The sequence below is a fragment of the Hyperoodon ampullatus genome, assembly GCF_949752795.1.
Source record: "Hyperoodon ampullatus genome assembly, chromosome: 3".
NCBI lineage: Eukaryota > Metazoa > Chordata > Mammalia > Artiodactyla > Ziphiidae > Hyperoodon > Hyperoodon ampullatus.
In genome coordinates this window covers 151,866,609-151,888,791 of record NC_136916.1, presented here as the reverse complement: position 1 = coordinate 151,888,791, position 22,183 = coordinate 151,866,609, and positions in this window count along the sequence as shown.

Genomic DNA, 22,183 nt, shown 5'->3' with positions numbered 1-22,183 from the left:
CAGAGCTTCGTACACTTGAAGTGCTGATTACTTAACGTATAACCTCAGATCGTGTTTTCTAAAGAAAACCTGAAAGTGTAGGATCTATAAGAAATGCAGGGTCAAAATGGAGAGTGTATTGGACTTGGAGTCAAGTGATCCAGAAATCTTTTAGAATACATCAATTTTGCAACAGTAGATTTTTAACTTTAATCAACTATTTAAATTTTATAACTTTTTTAAAAAGAAAAGATAAACATGTTTTTAAACTTGCAACTTTCCCCTTTTTTCTTTCTTCATCATCATAAGATGATCTTTTTTTTTTTTTTTTGGCCCCGCCATGCAGGATGTGAGATCTTAGTTCCCCAACCAGGGATCAAACCTGTGCCCCCTGCAGTGAAAGCATGGAGTCTTAACCACTGGACTGCCAAGGAAGTCCCTAAGATAACCTTTTTTTTTTTTTTTTTTTGTGGTATGCGGGCCTCTCACTGTTGTGGTCTCTCCCATTGCGGAGCACAGGCTCTGGACGCGCAGGCTCAGCGGCCATGGCTCACGGGCCCAGCTGCTCCGCAGCATGTGGGATCTTCCCGGACCAGGGCATGAACCCGTGTCCCCTGCATCAGCAGGTGGACTCTCAACCACTGCGCCACCAGGGAAGCCCCGAAATAATCTTTTTAATTGACTCTCCAGGCTTGTCTTTGAGAGCCTGGGGGGTGGGAGCAGCACTCTCCACTGTGCTGGAACCTTCTGCCCGTTGGTTCTTCACTTCACTGGCATCTCCCACTTACCCATTGCCAGTTGTCCTTCAGCCACTAACCTCGAGGGCCCTTCTGTTTTTCTTAACCCAGATGAAAATAAATCCCGTAATATTTTTAAGTTAATTCATTTCTTAAATGCATTTTTTAAAATAAAAATTTATTAATTTATTTATTTTTGGCTGCATTGGGTCTTCGTTGCTGTGCGCGAGCTTTCTCTAGTTGTGGTGAGCAGGGGCTACTCTTCGTTGTGGTGCACGGGCTTCTCGTTGCGGTGGCTTCTCTTGTTGCGCAGCACGGGCTCTAGGTACGCGGGCTTCAGTAGTTGTGGCTCACGGGCTTAGTGCTCCGTTGTATGTGGGATCTTCCCGGACCAGGGCTCGAGCCCATGTCCCCTGCATTGGCAGGCAGATTCTTAACCACTGCGCCACCAGAGAAGCCCCCTAAATGCATTTTTAAAGGAAAGTTTACACTTGATATAAATAGAAAGTAACTGTAAAAATTAATACAAATAGTGTTATGAATGGCAGCTCTGTACTGCACCTGCAAAGACTCTACACCTGAGGCTTGCTTGCTCTGTGTACAAAGGGAGGTTAGGGATGTTACAGAGGAGTTAGACATACTAGCACCCAACTGAGAATCTTAATAGATTTGGGGAAATGGAATGGGAACCGCAAGGGAAGTGATTTTCTCTCTCTCTAAGACGAGGTTATTTAATGCCTGTTGATACCACTGAAAATGATCCCAGATGCAGGGTGGAGCTCCAGACTTGGGGAGATGTCGCCCTGGGTAACATGTCTAACCCCTCCCTCCATGGCGTGGCTGGCATGGAGGCCTCAAGCCCATTCTCAGCTCTGCCCCATACGGGTGCTAAAGCAGTGTGTCCAGGTGCCGAGCTGAGAGAACTCTGGGGTGGGCACCTGACCAGGTCTGATGGTGTGTCCAGTCTCCGGTGAAGCCTCCTTAGGGACCTACAGGATGTCAGCATCAGGAAGGCCCGTGGCAGCCCTTCTCATGGGGCTGAAAGGGACCGTCAAGGTCGGCATCTGCTTCAGGAGCCTTCCCATACTTGAATCTCCCAACCATATCCTGCTAAGTGCTCTTCTGGCCTCTGTTCAGACACCTCTAGCATTGGGGGCCATCCATCCTCAGACCCCTCTGAGGAGAGCTCTTCCTTAGGCCAAGGGGAAACGTGTCTCCCTCAGGATCCCCCTGACTCCCACCCTTGGGCATGTTTTAAATTGTGGGGTTCAGGTGTGGAAAGACTCCCTCTCTGGTTTAATTTCTGTAATTTCATCAATATAGCTGAAGCTCCCCTCAGCCTTTCTGGTGATAGCATTGCCTCACTGACTTGCTTCATCCTCACAAGCTCCTTCAACTCCTAAGCCTTTTCCACAAGTGCTGCTGCTAGCAGATTATTATAGAGACCAAGTCTGTTCCTAACTCAGAGTCTTTGCACTTGCTATTTCCTCTGCCTCAAACATGTTCCCAGTGCTGTTTCTGTTCTTAATACTCAAATACTCAGCGCCCTCCCTTGCAGAAACTGCCAAGAGAAGGCCGTTCTTAGAGGCAGACTGTACCCTTATCCATCATTCATCTCAGAGATGGTGGCTACTTGAGAGTTTTAGATGAATTGATACAAACCTGCATGAGGAGAAGTCAGGTTATGTGTCCTCAGTGTATGACAAGGACCAAAATGTTTATTTTAAATGTTTTAAAATAAGCCAGGCAAATAATTTCCCAAACTTAAGTCTCATTCTGCTTCCCAGGAATCTACACAGACATAGAAATGTTATCCTTATATCCCTCTCATCACTCTTCTGAGGAGTCCTGGAGCCATGGGACAGGGCAGAAAAGCAACCTTTTGTTGTCTCCATCAAGTGTCCACTTACCTACCGTATCACCTTGTGTACCACCCCGGTCTAGAATAACAAACTAGTCTCTGTTCTGCCACAGCCCACAGGGAGCTGTGCTGTGTTCTGCACCCAGGACAGTCTCCCAGGAAGCCAGAGAAGAGCAATGCCAGCTGCCCTCTGTAAAGACTGCCTTTCCAGAAACATTGTCTTGTTGGTGCTATTTCCTTCTGGCATCCTGTCTAGGTGTCAGAATGATGGGTGGCCCTGGGCTAAACCCTGGGCCAGGAAGGAACCCCTGGAGGCACAGGGAGTTGTCAGGAGAACTGGTGCCTGGAGAACAAACCAGCTGAAAGGGAGCCCTGGACTGGGGAGCTCCAGAGACTGTCCTACCAGGAAGTAGGGTGAAGTGTGGACAGGCATCAGGCAGGGGACATGTGCTGGGGAACACTGTCCTCAAGCCGCTGGCAGGGTGAGGCTGGACAACTGGCCAGTGGATTTGCCCATCTGTAAGTAGTTAAGGGTTCTGAGGGTCAGATGCCTCTGGGGAAGTTTTCCCTGGGAAAGTCCAAAGACAGGGCAGAGACTTTTACCTAACATGCTATCAGACCCTGACCCCAGGCCCAGAACTGCCAGCCCACAAGGGAGTGAAGGGGGAAACAAAGGCAAGTCTCAGTCTTGAACTGGCTGAGAGATTTGTGCAGAGCTTGCATGCTTAAGGGAAGCCCAGCTCCTGCCACATTCTCTTAAGAACCCTGCGAGGAAGATGCTTCCTTTTCTTTCCTTTTTACCTCAGTTGAAGAGTCTGAGCTCCAGGACCTGAAATGACTTGCTTAGGAATCTCAAGTTCAAAACAGAACTCCTCAGCCTCTGACCCGCCCCCACCTGCTGCATTCATCTTGCCCATCTCAGGGAATGACACTTCCACTGTCCACCCTGAGCTCAGGCTAGAGACCTGAGACCCTCCGGACCTCCTTCCCCATATCCAATCCATCACTACATCCCATGGGTTCTGCTTCCAAAATATATCTGAAGTCCACCTCTGCCCTCCCCTGAGGCCACCACCAATTCCCCCCAGACAACTGTGGCAGCCTCATCCCTGGTCTCCCTGCTGCTTCTCCCAACCCCCCACATCCTCCACAAAGCAGCCTGAGGGACCTTAAAAATGCAAATTAGCTGTGCCCTACATTAAAGTCCAAAATACTGGGCCTGCAAGGCTGCACTCCCATCCCTCTCCTCAAGCCCATTGACCTCTGTCATCAGAGATGGGCCAAGCTGGTCCTGCTGAGAGCCTTGTTCCCATGCATTCCTGGAAGAGCACAAACTACCAAGACTGACTCAAGGAGAAACAAAATCTGAATAGATCTATAACAAGTGATTGAATCAGTGATAAAAAACCTCCCAGCCAATAATCCTCCCTCCCTCCCCAATAATCTGAGGGCCAGGTGGCTTCACTAGTGAATTCTACCAAACATTTAAAGAATGTTTCATATCAATCCTTCTCAAAATATTCCAGAAAATAGAAGCAGAGGGAACACTTCCTAACTCATTCTATTAGGTCATCATGGCCCTGCACCAAAGCCATATAAAGACTTTACAAGAAAACTGAAGACAAATACCCTTTATGAATATATAGATGTAAAGATTCTCAACAAAATACTAGTGGACAGAATCCAGCAGTATATTGAAAGCATTATACATCATGATCAAGTGAGATTTAGCCCAGGAATGCAAGGGTAGTTCATATGAAAATCAACATAAAACACCACAGTAGAATGAAGGGGAGAAGCCACATGATCACCTCTATTGGTGCAGAAAAAGTATTTGATAAAATCCAACCCCCTTTTATGATAAAAGCACTCAATAAACAGACTAGAAGGAAAGGGAATTTTCTAAACATGATAAAAGACATATAAAAAACCCTACATCAGGGCTTCCCTGGTGGCGCAGTGCTTGAGAGTCTGCCTGCCAATGCAGGGGACACGGGTTCGTGCCCCGGTCCGGGAGGATCCCACATGCTGCGGAGCGGCTGGGCCCATGAGCCATGGCTACTAGGCCTGTGCGTCCAGAGCCTGTGCTCCGCAATGGGAGAGGCCACAGCAATGAGAGGCCCACGTACCGCGCAAAAAAAAACAAACAAACAAAACCCTACATCATACTCAGTTGGTAAAAGACTGAAAGCTTTCCCACTAAAATCAGGAACAAGACAAGGATGACTGCTTTTACAAATTTTATTCAACATTGTACTGGAGGTTCTGGCCAGAGCAGTTAGTCAAGAAAAAGAAAAGGCATCAAAATTGGAAAGGAAGAAATAAAACTGTATGCAGAAGACATGATCATATATCTAGAAAATCCTAAAGAAAAAAGACAAAAAAACACAAAGTATAACAAAGTCAACAAAGGTGCAGGATACATGCAAAAATCAATTGTATTTCTATATACTGGCAATAGACAAAGCAAAAAGGAATTAAGAAAACAATTCTATCAATATTTACAATAACATCAGAAAGAATAAAATTCACCCAGGAGGTGCAAGACTTACACTCTGAAAATACAAAACATTGCTGAAAGAAATTAAAGACCTAAATAAATTGAAAGACATCCCATGTTCATGGATTGGAAAACTTTATTTTAGATATTTTGCAGACTTCTTTATTTATGTATTTATTTTTTTAATATTTTATTTATTTATTTATTTGGCTGTGTCAGTGTGCAGGTTTCTCTCTAGTTGTGGTGTGCAGGGTTTTTTTTTCTTTTTTTCTCTCCAGTTGTGGTGCTTGGGCTCCAGAGCGCATAGGCTGTGTAGTTTACAGCACATGGGCTCTCTCATTGAGGTGCGTGAGATCAGTAGTTGTGGCGTGTGGGCTTAGTTGCCCCACAGCATGTGGGGTCTCAGTCTTAGTTCCCCAGACCACAGATCAAACCCACGTCCCCTGCATTGGAAAGCGGATTCTTTACCACTGGACCACCAGGGAAGTCCCTGGAAGACTTAATGTTGATAAAATGGCAATATTTCCTAACGAAATACTGGTTCACAGATTAAATGTAACCCCTATTAAAATTCCAATGGCTTATAGACATTTCTCCAAAGAAGATATACAGATTGCCAACAAACACATGAAAAAATGCTCAACATCATTAATCATTAGAGAAATGCAAATCAAAACTACAATGAGATATCATCTCACACCGGTCAGAATGGCCATCATCAAAAAATCTAGAAACAATAAATGCTGGAGAGGGTGTGGAGAAAAGGGAACCCTCTTGCACTGCTGGTGGGAATGTGAATTGGTACAGCCACTATGGAGAACAGTATGGAGGTTCCTTAAAAAACTAAAAATAGAACTACCATATGACCCAGCAATCCCACTACTGGGCATATACCCTGAGAAACCATAATTCAAAAAGAATCATGTGCCAAAATGTTCATTGCAGCTCTATTTACAATAGCCAGGAGATGGAAGCAACCTAAGTGTCCATCATTGGATGAATGGATAAAGAAGATGCGGCACATATATACAATGGAATGTTACTCAGCCATAAAAAGAAACGAAATTGAGTTATTTGTAGTGAGGTGGGTGGACCTAGAGTCTGTCATACAGAGTGAAGTAAGTCAGAAAGAGAAAGACAAATACCATATGCTAACACATATATATGGAATCTAAGAAAAAAAAATGTCATGAAGAACCTAGGGGTAAGACGGGAATAAAGACACAGACCTACTAGAGAATGGACTTGAGGATATGGGGAGGGGGAAGGGTAAGCTGTGACAAAGTGAGAGAGTGGCATGGACATATATACACTACCAAACGTAAAATAGCTAGTGGGAAGCAGCTGCGTAGCACAGGGAGATCAACTTGGTGCTTTGTGACCACCTAGAGGGGTGGGATAGGGAGGGTGGGAGGGAGGGAGACGGAAGAGGGAAGAGATATGGGTACATATGTATGTGTATAACTGAGTCACTTTGTTATAAAGCAGAAACTAACACACCATTGTAAAGCAATTATACTCCAATAAAGATGTAAAAAAGAACAAAAAAAAGATGGCAAGAAAAGAAAGGTTTGAAAAATAAAATTCCAATGGCCTTTTATTTTTTTTGTAGAAATTGAAAAGTTGATCCTAAAATTTGTATGGAATTACAAGGGATCACAAATAGGCAAAACAGTCTTGAAAAAGAAGAACAAAGGTGAAGGACTCACACTTCCAGATTTCAAAATTTACTTCAAAGTCAGTAATCAAAACAGTGTAGTAGTACTAGCATAAAAATAGACTAACATAAAGTTCTGTGGAATAGAATGGAGATTCCAGAAATAAACCCATATATCTAAGTCAAATTATTTTTGTCAAGGGTGCCAGGACCATTCAGTGGGGATAGTGTCTTCAGCAAATAGTGCTGGAAAACTTGAAATCCATATGCAAAAGAATGCATGTGGACCCTTACCTCACACACCAGATACAAAAATTAACTAAAAATGGATCAAAGAACTAAATTTTAGAGCTAAACTAAACCGCTCTTAGAAGAAAACATAGGGCAGATCTTCTTGAATTTGGCAATGGTTTCTTAAATATAATGCCAAAAGCACAAGCGACAAGAAAAATGGATACATCGGACTTCATCAAATTAAAACTTTTATGCATCAAAGGACACTAGCAGGAGAGAGCAAAATAGTGAAGCAGGCAGTTCCAAACACCCATCCCTCAAAAGGAACATTGAAAAACAAGCAGAAACTCTCAGAACCAACTTTGTCTGAACTGGACAACAGTCATAGATTTATAGCGAAGACTGCATCAAGACAACTTCAATATGGTAGGTAGGAAAGCTGTGTGTTGTTTTTTTTTATAATTAATTAATTAATTAATTTATGGCTGTGTTGGGTCTTCGTTGCGGTGCGTAGGCTTCTCATTGCGGTGGCTTCTCTTGTTGTGGAGCACGGGCTCTAGGCGCGCCGGCTGCAGTAGTTGTGGCTCACGGGCTCTAGAGTGCAGGCTCAGTAGTTGTGGCGCACAGACTTAGTTGCTCTGCGGCATGTGGGATCTTCCCGGCCCAGAGCTCGAACCCATGTCCGCTGCATTGGCAGGTGGATTCTTAACCACTGCGCCACCAGGGAAGTCCCTGTGTGGTGTTTTTGCTTGCCTTGCCTCAACTCTTCACCAGCTTCGTGGCAGTCTTGAAGAAAGCAGCCCATGTTCTCAGTATGGGACCCCAGTCCCTGGTTCCAGAGAAAGCAGAGCAGACCTTATTCACAAATTATTGTTTGTTCTAACCTATCAGGGGCTAGAAAGACTGACAGGTACTCTTCTCTGTCTTGCCTGACTTGGAACTCATTCAGGGCAGAAAAATAGTAGGCATTGCTCAAAAACTTTGTAAGGTGGGGGACTTCGCTGGCAGTCCAGTTGTTAAGATTCCGTGCTTCCGCTGCAGGGGGCGTGGGTTCTGTCTGATCAGGGAACTAAGATCCCACATGCTGTGTGGCATGGCCAAAAAAAACCCCAAACACCAAAAAACAAAAACAAAAAACAAACTACCTTTGTAAGGTGAACAAAAACCTGCAGCCACCTGAAGCAAAGATTATGCTTAAGACATACAACAGACCACCTAAAGCCTAGGAAGAAATACTGGGGAGTCTCTTTGGGAAATTGGGGTATTCTAAAGTGACCCTGTGTACTACGGAATTTAGAAAGCCACATGCATGGCTAGGACAGGATTCATGTTTGGAAAAGACCTGAGAAGACCCTAAGCTTTCACCTCTGGCTGGTCACTGGGCTTGGTTCAAGCAGGAAATAAAGGCTAAAGCAGAGTTTTAAACTGCCTGGCTAAGTGCTAAAGGAGTGGCCGGAAAAGAGCCAGTCTGTAAAGACTGGAAGAGATGGGGTGTTTGTTTCTTTTTAGCTCCTGGTATTCAAGGAAATCTCTGTGAAAATACTAGTTGAACAGAGACTTCAAATGAACACACATGACCAGGATGACAGTCTTTACAAAAATGGTTTGGGAAAGTTATCAAACAAACAGATGACTGCAGTTTTCAATAATCAAAAACAGTAAACTCTGGGGAAGGGAGAGAAACTGATTTCCAGAGTTACCATATTATAATATTCAAATGTTCAGTTTTCAACAACAGCAACAAAAATCATACAAAGAAACAGGATTGTGGTCCATTCAAAGGGGAAAAAATGGACAGAAACCATCCCTGAGGATGCCCAAACGTTGGACTTTCTAGACAAAGGCTTTAAATCAACTGTCTTAAATATGCTCAATTAGCTAATGGAAAGCTTAGAGCTGGTTCTAGCTTTGGCTCTGGTGTTAGAGCTGGCAGCTAGCACTGGCTCTACATCTGTAACTGGCACTGGTGCTGGAGCTGGAGCTACAGCTGGATGTGGCCCTGCAACCGGTGTGAGAGCTGGTCCAGGAATTGGCTGTACCTCTGAACTAGCTCTGGCCCTATAGCTGGTCCTAGCTCTGGCTTTTGTATTAGAGCTGGGGCTGGAGCTGGCACTGGCTCTGGACATGCCAATGGCTCTATCATTGGCTCTGTCTCTGGACCTTGTGCTAGAGCTAGTGCTGGTACTGGCTCTAGCTCTGGAGCTGGCCCTAGTCCTAGAGCTGGTTCTGGCTCTGGCTCTGATGCAGGAGATGCTCTAGCTCTGGAGCTGACACTCAATACGGCTCTCAGTTGGGGTCAGGTGCTAGAGCTGATAATGCATCTAGCTCTTGCTCTGGAGCTGGCACTGGCTCTAGCTCTAGAGCTGGTGTTGGAGTAGGTACCACAGCTGTTTTTAGCTCTGGAGCTAGAACTAGGACTGGTGCTAGGGCCGATGCTTGTCCTGGAGCTGGTGCAGGCTCTAGCTTTAGAGCAGACATTGGAGCTGACTCCAGCTCCAATTGGAGCTTGTTCTAGTTCTAGAGTTGGCTCTGACTATATGTCTACAGCTGGAGCTGGTGCCAGAGCCATCTCTAGCTGTGGATCTGGTGTTACGGCTGGCACTGGAGCTGGCTCTGCACAAGTTGGGCACAGCACTCCAGGTCCGAGTTGGCCGGGTTGAGATGATACACAAAGGCCACCAGCTGCTTCATGCAGGGCAAATCTGGAGGCTGACAGGAATCCTCTGAGTACTGTCCAGCCAGGTGCCTAAGATGGAGGGGATGGCACTCAGGTAGGAGGGCAGGTAGCAGAGTCAGAGCCTTAGCCTTTCCTTCCACACTGCCTCCTACGGCACCTTTGCAGGGAGCTGGGTTCCTACACCTGGCCCTGCCCTTCCAAAGACCTGCCCCATCCCATCCCCAACCCCGTTCTGGCCATCCTAGCAATAGCAGGCCTTGTCACCAAGCAGGGAGCTAGCAAAGAGCCTCGGTCATAGGGTGCTCTCAATAAATGATTGACCAACTCTCCCCTTCTTCAGGAAAGCCTGACATACTTCTCTGTCTGTCTTCCCTGGCCCCTGCCCACTGGAATGTTAACTCCACGAGGGCAGGGAGAGGTTGTGTCTGCTCTGTTCATTACAGAGAGCAGGCACATAGTAAGGGCTCCATAGATATCTAATGGATGAGAAAACACGGGGAGTCTGTCCTCTTGCCCCAGTCTTCCTGTAACAAGATAGGGTAGGGGGATCCCTGGAGAAAGAACCAGGCATGGCTTTCTTGACACGAGAGAAGCCATTTTTGGCTTAAGCCATCTTGTGATCTAAGCCTGACCACTATGCCTGCCCTTGAGCAGGTCTCAGTAATTAATAATCGTAAGGAAACAAAAGAATGCGGAAACATTTAATAACCTACAATGGAAAAGAATCTGAAAAGGAAGATATAGATAGATAGATAGTAGATAGATAGATAGATAATAGATGATAGTTAGAGATAGAGTGGATAGATGTGAAACTGAATCACTTTGCTGTACACCTGAAACTAACACAACATTGTAAATCAACTATACTTAAATAAAAAGATTTTTTTAATGCAGAAACAAATGACTGTTATCAGGCAAGAAAAGTAACAATAGCAAAGATAACATATCAGTTGTAAAGACTCCCAGTTCTGTTTCAGTAGTAAAGATTAGCCTGAAGTGCTCAACCACCAGATCAACTGGAACCTAAGGAATGATGTTGACCTTTTCTGACCCTCCTGACTTCAACTAAAGCTCGGACTCTGTCGACCACCCAAGCCTTTTCATGAATATGCATGTACCCTTAGCTTGAAATTTCCCCAGTTTTGCTGTTTTAGGAGACACTGCTTTGGGAAAGATTCCCTGGTGTTCTTGCTGCAAGTAATAAACCCTTCCTTCTCCTGTGCTTTGGCATGGTTGTGTGTTTTGATTTGACACCTACCAAGAGGCGAACCCAGTTTTCAGGTAACACTCCCAGGGCACTCATGGCACCTCAACCTGTAGCTTGTGTGCTGAGGTGCTGCCTTACTCTCTGTACACCGTGTGTGGTCACATCTTCCCAATGACACTGGGTACCTGAAGGGCAGGGGAGCAGCCTGCCCATATCCCATGTGCCGCTGAGCACGCACAACTAAGGTTCAAGGCAGACTCATAAGCAGTTTGCCCACCACACCTCCTGTTCTGGGACCCCCACCCCACCCTCGCAGGTGAAGGGGGCGGGGGTACAAGCAGAGCTGGGAAGGGGCTGTGATGAGTCTATGTCTGATATTTCCTTATGATTAGATTCAGGTTATACAACCTAATCATGAGGAAATACCGGAAATACCATAAAAACTCAAATTAAGGACATTCTATAAAAAAACTATCCTGAAATCTTCAAAAATATCAAGGTCAAGGAAGGCCAGGAAAGACTGAGAGCTGTTCCCAATTGAAGACACTACAGAGATTTAGCAACTAAATCCAATGTGTGGTTCTGGGGACTTCCCTGGTGGTCCAGTCATTAAGAATCTGCCTTCCAATGCAAGGGACAATTCGATCCCTGGTTGCGGAACTAAGATCCCACATGCCACAGGGCAACTAAGCCCTCGTGCCACAACTACTGAGCCTGCGCGCTCTGGAGCCCATGCACTGTAATGAAAATATCCCGCATGCCGCAACTAAGACCCAATGCAGCCAAATAAAAAAAATAAATGTGTGGTTCTGGATTGGATCCACCACTTATAAAGGACATTATTGGAATGATCACGTGGACAAAGAATGTTGTCTGCCATTTCAGTAAACAACAAATATTACCCGCCATCAAGCTATTCACCACTGCAGCTGCCCCAGACAGTGCACCCTGAGAGAATTCAGTATGGAGCAAAACAGGATACTGGCCCTTGATAGTTAAGATGCATATCAAAGGAATAATTTCAATGAGCCTAGGCTCTTGCATCTTCCCATACATAGAAAGTCACTAAAATCATTAACCTGAGATGTCTGTTTTTTGTGATTAGAAGTAATCTTGACGTCTGACTACATTTGTTTTTTCTTTTTTCTTTTAAGCAAAACACCTTTATATCCTGGCTCTTTCCTTACTTCTTTTGAAGAGTTCCACAGCTATCTGAGAGGCTGTCTCCTGGTCTACAGTCCTCAGTAAAGTTCCTGAATAAAACATTTCTCTCAATTATTAAGTTGTGCTTTTTCTTTTCAGTTGCCAGTTTGGGCACTCAGCAAAGGGATCCAGAGCGGACTTTGTTGCCAAATGCAAGTTAATGTGTCCAACACACAATGAGACCAAACACATGAAAACATCACGGAGTTTGGAGCAGAGAAAGGTTTATTGCAGGGTCAAGCAAGGAGAACATGTAGCTTGTGCTCAAAACCCCAAACTACTTGATGGCTTTCAGTGAAAAGTTTTTTGTTTTTTTGTTTTTTTGAAATTTAGTTGTTTCTGAGATATACATTTTAAAGTAATAACTAGAATTATCAGAGAAAAGTTTTTATAGGCAAAATTTGGGGTGAGTGCTGCAGGGTGTGTGTGACTTTCTTCTGATTGGTTTGTGGTGAGGTAACAGGGCAATGTTCCAGGAATCTTGTGCTCAGCCTGAAGTTACCATCCTCCACCTGGGTGGGGACCTTAGTTCCTGTAGAAGAACTCAAAGATATTGTTATATATATCCCTTGAGGAGGACCCAGGATCCTGCTTTAATTGCTACACTATTGTTTCTTTTTTATTTAATTAGTTAATTTATTTTTAATATTTATTTATTTAGCTGCACTGGACCTTAGTTGCAGCATGCGGGATCTTCCTTGTGGCATGCGGGATTTTTTTTTTTTTTTTTTTAGTTGTGGCATGAGGGATCTTAGTTGCAGCATGTGGGATCTAGTTCCCTGAGCAGGGATTGAACCCAGGCCCGCTGCATTGGGAGCGTGGAGTCTTAGCTACTGGACCACCAGGGAAGTCCTCTGCACTATTGTTTCTTGATTGCTCCTCCTTTGTTTCTACATTCCCTTACTTCCCTAATTAGAAACTGTTTGAATCTGCCTTTTGTACTCAGGGAAGGTCTAGGAGGCTGAAGCCTTTTTTCCTAAAAACAAGAAACAGGGGACACAGGTAGGCTTTTGTACCCAGGAGGACCCCACAGGTTCCTGCTTGGCTTCAACTTCTGTTCTTTGCCTGAACTCTACGACAAACCAGAGCTTTGGCACCAGCAGAGACCTCTTGAGCCAGTCTGCCTCCTCAGAGAGTCCAGACAAATTTGGGTGAGTCTCTCCTGGGTCTTGGATCTCCCATTATTGACTGATGATCCTAAGTTTTATTCAGTGGTGTTAAACTCCTCACTGGGGAAGTAGGTTTTCCTTGAAACTAAGTTTCAAGGAAAGGTACCTGGTTATCCTCAGTTGAAAGTCACTGGAAAGACTTTATTATGTACGCACAGAATAAACTTCTTGCTTATTAATTGAAATTAAAGGAAATCTCACCCTAAAAATGGCCAAACTGGGGTTCTTTTGACCTTTCTTTTTTGTTTGTTTGTGTACACAGCTAGAAAAGGCTTGATAAAACATCTTTTCAGAACTCTGACCTTAAAGGAAAAAAAGCCCTTCTAGGGGGTAACTTGCATTTCTCTCCCTGTGTTTCTGAGATGTAAACATTCTACCTGGTCTTCTTAGGCATTTTTCCCCCCTGTATTTTGAGAGCTTTGTCTCTCCCATCTGGAAGGTACACATAAGGTGTACACTTGGCAGCCAGTCAAATAGACTGGGATTTTGAGCAGTCTTTTGTCTGACTATACCAACTCTCAGGGGCTGTTGTCATCTTAACCTTCATTGTGTCTTGTACAGCAAAGGCCTTTACTTTCTTAGACTATTTTGGGGAGTAAACTTCCTAGATCTTGCGAAGGCTGCATCCTTTGCACTCTCTTGTGGGGACACCTCTTGCATCTTATTAGTTTGAGTACCTACTAAGATACTGCTTGTCAACGGGCAGACAATGGATCCTTTAAACTGGAAAAACTTCTAAACTGGTAAATTTTTAGAGAGTACTCATTATAAACAGCTGTTTCATTTTTACCTGTGAAAAAAACAAATTAGAAGGCGGATTAAAAATATATATATATATATAAAAACTCTCATATAAAAAGCTCACCTAAAAACTCTCTTAGTTTAAAACAAACAAAAACCAGTTTGCGAAACCTTATTTGTGTCTTAGCTTCCCCTCAGTGGGTCTTACAGAAGCTAATAAAAATACTAGGTTAATTAATGTTAATTAGGTTGATCAACAGGAAAAAAAAGAAAAGCTGAGGGGAAAGTCAAGAGACTTTTTCCCAACAGGATGGAAATTTTATCTTATTTTATTTTATTTTTATTTATTTTTTTATTTGGGTCTTTGTTGCTGCACATGGGCTTTCTCTAGTTGTGTCAAGTGGGGGCTACTGTTCGTTGCAGTGCACGGGCTTCTCATTGCGGTGGCTTCTCTTGTTGTGGAGCACGGGCTCTAGCTGCGTGGGCTTCAGTAGTAGTGGCACGTGGACTTAGTTGTTCCACAGCATGTGGGATCTTCCTAGACCAGGGACCGAACCCGTGTCCCCTGCATTGGCAGGCGGATTCTTAACCACCGAGCCACCAGGGAAGTCCCAATAGGATGGAAATTTTAAAAGTACTCATCCCAACAGGACAGAAATCTTTAGATGGTTATTAAAAAATGAGATACATAGGGGACTTGCCTGGTGGTCCAGTGGTTAAGACTCCACACTTCCACTGCAGGGGGTGCGGGTTTGATCCCTGGCTGGGGAACTAAGATCCCACATGCCTCTCAGCGTGGCCAAAAAAAAAAAAAAAAAAAGGAAATGGGATAAATAAAATGGATGTTAATGGGATTAAAACAAAGGTTTGATACAACACTATATATATATGTGTGTGTGTATATATATATATACCTATATATGTCTCATATACATAAAGTTGGAAGAAAATTACACTGAGATACTTGACCAGCAACTGCTTGGGATAACATTTAGGCCAATTAATCAAGTTAAAAGATTGACAAGGGCTTCCCTGGTGGTGCAGTGGTTAAGAATCCGCCTGCCAGTGCAGGGGACACGGGTTCGAGCCCTGTCCAGGAAGATCCCACATGCCGCGGAGCAACTAGGCCCATGCGCCTCAACTACTGCCTGCACTCCAGAGCCCACGAGCCACAACTCCTGAAGCCCAGACCCCTAGAGCCCGTGCTCTGCAACAAGAGAAGCCACCGCAATGAGAAACCCATGCACTGCAACGAAGACCCAATGCAGCCATAAATAAATAAATAAAAAGATTGACAAAAAGTCCTGAGTCCCTTGGCTCAACCCCTCCCTGGGGACCCCAAAGCCATTATACAAAAATAGATTAAATGGCTGGAGGATAAAAAGAAAGGTTTCTGGACTCCTTGTAAAACCAAGACAGGTTGATGGGGTCCTGATGTAAACTAAAGTTAAAGGTATTAAAAATGATAGAGTTGAAATGAAAGTTTCTAAAAATTGGTAGATTTAAGTGGGCTTTATACAATAAGATGGTTACATCTCTTTTGCCTAATTGCGTCTCTGTGGGGAATGCTTCCCCTGCCTGATATTATAAGACAGGGCATATAATAAATCTGCCCCTCAGCCAATATTAAGCATGCTAAAGGAAACCAATAGGGTTACTTGAGCCCACACAATGTGAAATAAAAACTGGGAGCTAATATTCAGGGACTAATAAAAACAATAATAGAGATTTATTTGCTCTGGGTTAACTTGTACCCTCAGAAAGAGGGCCTTTGTGGAATGCTTTGTGCAAACTTTTGAAGACATGATAAGTTTAATCCTAAAGTTCTAGAACATAGATCTCTTGATTTTCAGTTTAGTTGGGAATCTTATCACTGATATAAAAAAAGCAAATTAAAGAAAATGTAGTTGGGCAAATTGATCTTTTAATATCATTTAGGGGGCAGACCAGTTCTTTGGGGAATTAAAAGCAACTGTTTTTGTCTTGCAAATCTCTACAAATCAGAAATGTAAATACAGCCCACAATGACTGAGCCTAATTGGCTCTACCAGGTAGAACCCAAAACCAAAGGGGGAAAAAAGGATGGAAAAAGGGCTTTTTAAGCTCAAACCCCTGTAACAGCTCCTCATAGCCTCCTTAAGGATTTATCAAGGACAAATACAAAACTTAAAAGTCTTTTCCACAAATAGTCATCTGAGCAAATAAATATAATGTATTCCAACTGTTATTTATAAACTAGTAAGTTTATATTGTAATGCCTGATTCATAACTAAGTTTTAAAGTGAAGCTATGAAATCTCTAGTTATTTCTGTTTATATATCTGTGTGGGCATTATACGTACGATATGTCTCTACCTCCAGATAGTATTATGAAAATTAAATTATAAAAGAGCCCTATTTGACTTACAAGTAAGTGCTTACAAATTAAATATTTCTAAATATAAACGAAACTGACCAAAATGAATTTCAGGTTCACATGATCTGGGAAATATTAAATCAATATCTGGTATTAAAGTTAGTTTAGACTTTTTTTTAATATAAATTTATTTTATTTATTTTTGGCTGCGTTGGGTCTTCGCTGCTACACACGGGCTTTGTCTAGTTGAGGTGAGCGGGGGCTACTCTTTGTTGCGGTGCGCGGGCTTTTCATTGCAGTGGCTTCTCTTGTTGCGGAGTATGGGCTCTAGGCACGCAGGCTTCAGTAGTTGTGGCTCGCGGGCTCTAGAACACAGGCTCAGTAGTTGTGGCGCACGGGCTTAGTTGCTCCGTGGCATGTGGGATCTTCCCGGACCAGGGCTCGAACCCGTGTCCCCTGCATTGGCAGGCGGATTCTTAACCACTGCACCACCAGGGAAGCCCGAGATTAAGATTTTTAAGGGTTAAAATTGTAATATATATAACTAAAGCTACTGGGATAATAAGGGAAACATTTTAGTATGCAAGGAAAGTAGGATGTGTGTTTTCAGCAAAAGAAGGTATGAGGAATGGAAATGCATTATGTTAAGGGGAAAGAAAGTGATTTTGTTCCAAAGCTGGTTATTTTTAAACAGGAAAGAAAGATAAGGGCTAAACTAATATAGATACAGAAAGTTGTAGAAGGTTTGTAGAAAGGGAACCCTGAGGAAATAATTTTGTGCATGGTCAGGCTGGGATTGGAATTGAATTGAATTAGGTAAATTAATTTTGTTATTGAGAGTGGGCTGGTGCAGGACTAGAGTTTGGTTTTCTCTCTGTGTTAAGAGAACAAAGTTTTGGGCTTCCCTGGTGCCGCAGTGGTTAAGAATCCGCCTGCCAGTGCAGGGGACACGGGTTTGAGCCCTGGTCCGGGAAGATCCCACATGTTGCAGAGCAACTAAGCCCGTGCACCACCACTGCTGAGCCTGCGCTCTAGAGCCCATGAGCCACAACCACTGAGCCCAGGTGCCACAACTACTGGAACCCGTGTGCCCAGAGCCAGTGCTCCACAACAAGAGAAGCCACCGCAATAAGCCCGTGCACTGCAACGAAAAGAGTAGCCCCCATTTGCCGCAACTAGAGAAAGCCCGCACGCAGCAACAAAGACCCAACGCAGGCAAAAATAAAAAATAAATAAATAAAATAAATCTAAAAAAAAAAGAAAAGACTAACAAAATGTTTTAAAAAAAAGAGAACAAAGTTTTCTTGAAATGTTGAGCTACTTTTGATAATAGATTGTGAGTTTCTTTGCCTTCTAAATGATCCGTATTTTCCTTAAAAATCGTTTATTGTCACGTTGGTTGAATGAACAAGTATTGTTTCACAGTGACCAAGGATCCTATTTGACTAAGTGTTTTAAAACCTTTTGACGGACTTCCCTGGTGGTCCAGTGTTTAAGACTCTGAACGCGCTTCCACTGCAGGGGACATGGGTTCGATCCCTGATGGGGGAACTAAGCTCCCGCATGCCGCGTGGTGTGGCCAAATAAATAAATAAATAAAAACTTTTGATATCTTTGACAAACTTCCCCAAGTCAAATTCTAAATAAAGTTCTTTAGCTCTCTAGCCAACTTTGGGATGCTTCAAAAGACCCTCAAAACATCCTGAAGAGAGATATTAAACTAATTAGGTTTATTTGGTAAGTTAAATAACATGGGAAACATTGTCAAATACGTGGCCCTAACCTTTTTAGGTTATATTGTATGAGTAAATGTCATGAATACAGATATTCCAAAATTTATATGGCATTCCTAAAAATCTAATATGCCCTGGTATAATGTTATCAGTCATAATTCTAGTTATTATGTAAAAATGTTGTATGTCACAGAAATATCCAAATTACTTGTTAATTGCTTTGTAACCATGCCATTTTAAGTCTTTTGTCATTTATAGACAATCATTGCTTTACTCTGATGCTTTTATAAAATGAAGACCTTTAAGAAGATTCATAAAAAGGACTTTTTGACAAATGTAAGTTTCTGATGACTTTTAGGTCATACCACTGAACTGCGTAAGAAATTACAAAACTGACAGAAAACTTTATGCCTTCATCCAGATCAACAAGAACATGGGGCTGAATTGACTGAAAAATATGATTTATAATTTTATGACTTTTTTTCTGAAACATACTGGCTTTCAATCTTCGTTTTCCAGAAAACCTTTCCTCTTACACTAACTATGACCTACAACAAGTTGATAAAGTATACCTTTGTAAACAAAGATGAAACATTTCTCTTTTTCTTTCTACCTGATCCCTCCAGGATTTGGCTTCTCCAGCTGGCTCCCATGTGGACTTGATAGCTTATTGAGACCAGATTACAACTAGCTATGCTAATTATTGTTTAAATGTGTTCTCTCTCGTTGTTTTCAAATTATTTATACCTTGTGCCTCTCTCTGCTGTACTATGACTTGATTACTGTTACTAGCTGAATTACTTGTATCCTTATACCATATTTAATTTTATTTATTTATTTATTTATTTTTTTGGCCACAGTGTGCTGCTTGCGGGATCTTAGTTCCCCGATGAGGGATCGAACCTGTGCCCCCTGCAGTTGAAGCATGGAGTCCTAACCACTGGACCACCAGGGAATTCCCCTGTCTATTTTATAAGACTGTTTTTTCTTATATTACCCAATGTATAACCAAGGCTCTGGCAAAATTAATGATGGCTAAATGTCTTGAGGCAGTTGATCATATATATAACTCTACATATAATAATTGTAATAGTGCAATGCTAGATCTCTAGATACAGGAAAAAGGAGCAAGGGAAAAACATTTCCTGGATCATAGTAGACTACTAAAATAGGTAATCCAGAGAATTTTAGGTTATCAACGGGGACTAATTCAAAAATTAGCACATTAGGGACTTCCCTGGTGGCGCAGTGGTTAAGAATCCGCCTGCCAATGCAGGGGACACGGGTTCGAGCCCTGGTCCGAAAAGATCCCACATGCTGCGGGGTAGCTGGGCCTGTGTGCCAAAACTACTGAGCCTGAGTACCACAGTTGCTGAGCCCACATGCCACAACTGCTGAAGCCTGAGTGTCTGGTGCCCGTGCTCCATAACGGGAGAGGCCACCGCAGTGAGGGGCCCACGCACCGCAGTGGGGAGTGGCCCCTGCTCCCCTCAACTGGAGGGGGCCCGCGTGCAGCAGCAAAGACCCAACACAGCCAAAAATAAATAATAAATAAAAAAAGAAAAATTAGCACATTAAGTAGCCTATCAACAGAATTCCCACCTGATCTAGGAATGAGCCTAGGTCATTGGGACAAATTGGTCATGAAATGCCTCCCAAACTTTTGTCGAATTTATGACCAAGAGGAAACGCTGTGGACAAAGAATGTTGCCTGCCATTTCGGTAAACAAAGAATGTTGCCCACCATCAAGCCATCCACCACTGCAGTCTCCCCTCCACCCCCACCCCATGATGTGTCCTAAGGGGAATTCGGAATGGAGAAAAACAGGATACTGGCCCTAGATAGTTAAGATGCATATCAAAGGAATAATTTGAATGAGCCCAGACTCTTTCCATACATAGAAAATAGCTAAAATCATTAACTTGAGATGTCTGTTTTTGTGATTAGCAGTAGTCTTTTGATGTTCAACTACGTGTTTGTTTGTCCTGCAAAAACTCCTATATATCCTGGCTCCTCCCTTACCTCTTTGGAACAGTTCCTCAGAGCTATCTGTCTCCTGGGCTGTAGTCCTCAGTAAGGATACTGAATAAAACATAACTCTCAGGATTAGATGGAAGTACTGAATCAGTGTCAATTTCTTGATTTGATTGGTTGTGTAGTGGTTATGTGGGAGAGTATCCTCATTTAAAAAAATAAATACTGGGGCTTCCCTGGTGGCGCAGTGGTTGAGAGTCCGCCTGCCGATGCAGGGGAAACGGGTTCGTGCCCCGGTCTGGGAAGATCCCACATGCCGCGGAGCGGCTGGGCCCGTGAGCCATGGCCGCTGGGCCTGTGCGTCCGGAGCCTGTGCTCCGCAATGGGAGAAGCCACAACAGTGAGAGGCCCACATACCACAAAAAAAAAAAAAAAAAAAAAAAAAAAAAATACTGAAGTATTAAGGAGTTATGTGTCATCATGTCTTCAAGTTGGTCTCAAATGGTTTAGAAAAAAATGCACTATATATATATATATATAGAGAGAGAGAGAGAGAGAGAGAGAAAGAGAATAAGTCAATGAGCTCAACTCTTCATTTTCAAATTTAAAAATCACAATTAACAATTCAAAATTAACAGTTAAAAAAGAAGTAACTAGTAAAAGAGTAAGTCCTTCCCACTGCTACTTGACTACCAAATATATGGCCTGCACTCCCTCTGGAGACCTTCATTCTGCTAGCCATAACTGCAACCAGCTAGAACAAAAGACTGGAAGAAAATCCATTTAAAGTGTCCACGGTTCTCTGCCTAACCAAACACATATCACATATTATTCCCTCTTTCCCTGCTTGCTTGACATTTCTGGATAAAGAGGACAGAAATGGAGAGGAAGGTGCCAGTGGTTGGAGGGGGTTGACAAGAACCAAGTGAAACAAGTGCAAGCAGGTAACCCGATGTCAGGATTGGGGGAAGTATCCCAATGGGGAACAAGGTGGGGCAGGGACCACTAACAGTGGGGAAGGATGCGCAAAAGCCAAAGGCTTGAGAGGTAATCATTTTATTCACATTTTACAGCCCTTTACAGTTTACAAAGAACTTCTGGGAAAATGGTGGACTAGACTTGTGAAACAATTCTGATTAAGGGCACATAGAGATTGGGACTTCTCTGGTGGCACAGTGGTTAAGAATCCGCCTGCCAATGCAGGGGACATGGATTTGAGCCCTTGTCCGGGAAGATCCCACATGCCGCGGAGCAACTAAGCCCGTGCGCCACGACTACTGAGCCTGCTCTCTAGAGCCCGCGAGCCACAGCTGCTGAGCCCGCGTGCCACAACTACTGAAGCCCACGTTCCTAGAGCCTGTGCTCAGCAACAAGAGAAGCCACTGCAATGAGAAGCTCGCGCACCGCAGCGAAGAGTAGCCCCTGCTTGCTACAACTAGAGAAAGCCCGCGCACAGCAACGGAGCCCAACGCAGCCAAAAATCAATCAATTAATTAATTAATTGATTTTAAAACTCAGTCCCTCATGTCCTTTTATCACTCTCTGGCTATTCTTGGTGTACGCAGCCATCTATCGGCAGCCCGTTGGGCCTGCGGAGCCTGGAATAAAATCTCCCTTTCATGCTCCACAGGATCCTCTGGCAGAAGGCCCTCCTGGGGTGCAGTCAGCACCTAGCAGGGTTTCTCTTAGTTCTGCACCCTAGGGCCCCGGCTATTCAGGCCCTTCCTTTCCTGTCCTATTTTTCCCTTGTGGCATCACAGCCTCTCCCCTCGTTGATTGCCTGGAGGCCTATGTGTATGTCCCTTTGCAGAGAGCTGCATGCCTCTTCCCAGGGTAAATCCCCTGGGTTGATCATCCAGGAGGATTTCTGGCAGCTCCCAAGCCTCTGAGTGTCCCACTTGTCCCCGAGATCTAACTGAGGGCAGGACAGCTGCCAGCTCCTCTCCCCCCACCTCGCCCCCCCAGCATGAGGAGGCTGCATGGTGCGGCCACCTTTCTCTGCTGCTCATGTGATACCTTTGCCACTGCCCTTGCTTCTTCCTCTCAACAGTGTGAGACTGAAGGACCCAGGGTTATTATTTCGATTTAGAACACAGGAGAGGTTCAGAGGTTAAACCCCTTGACCCAAGTCCCATGGATATGCTTTCATGGTCCC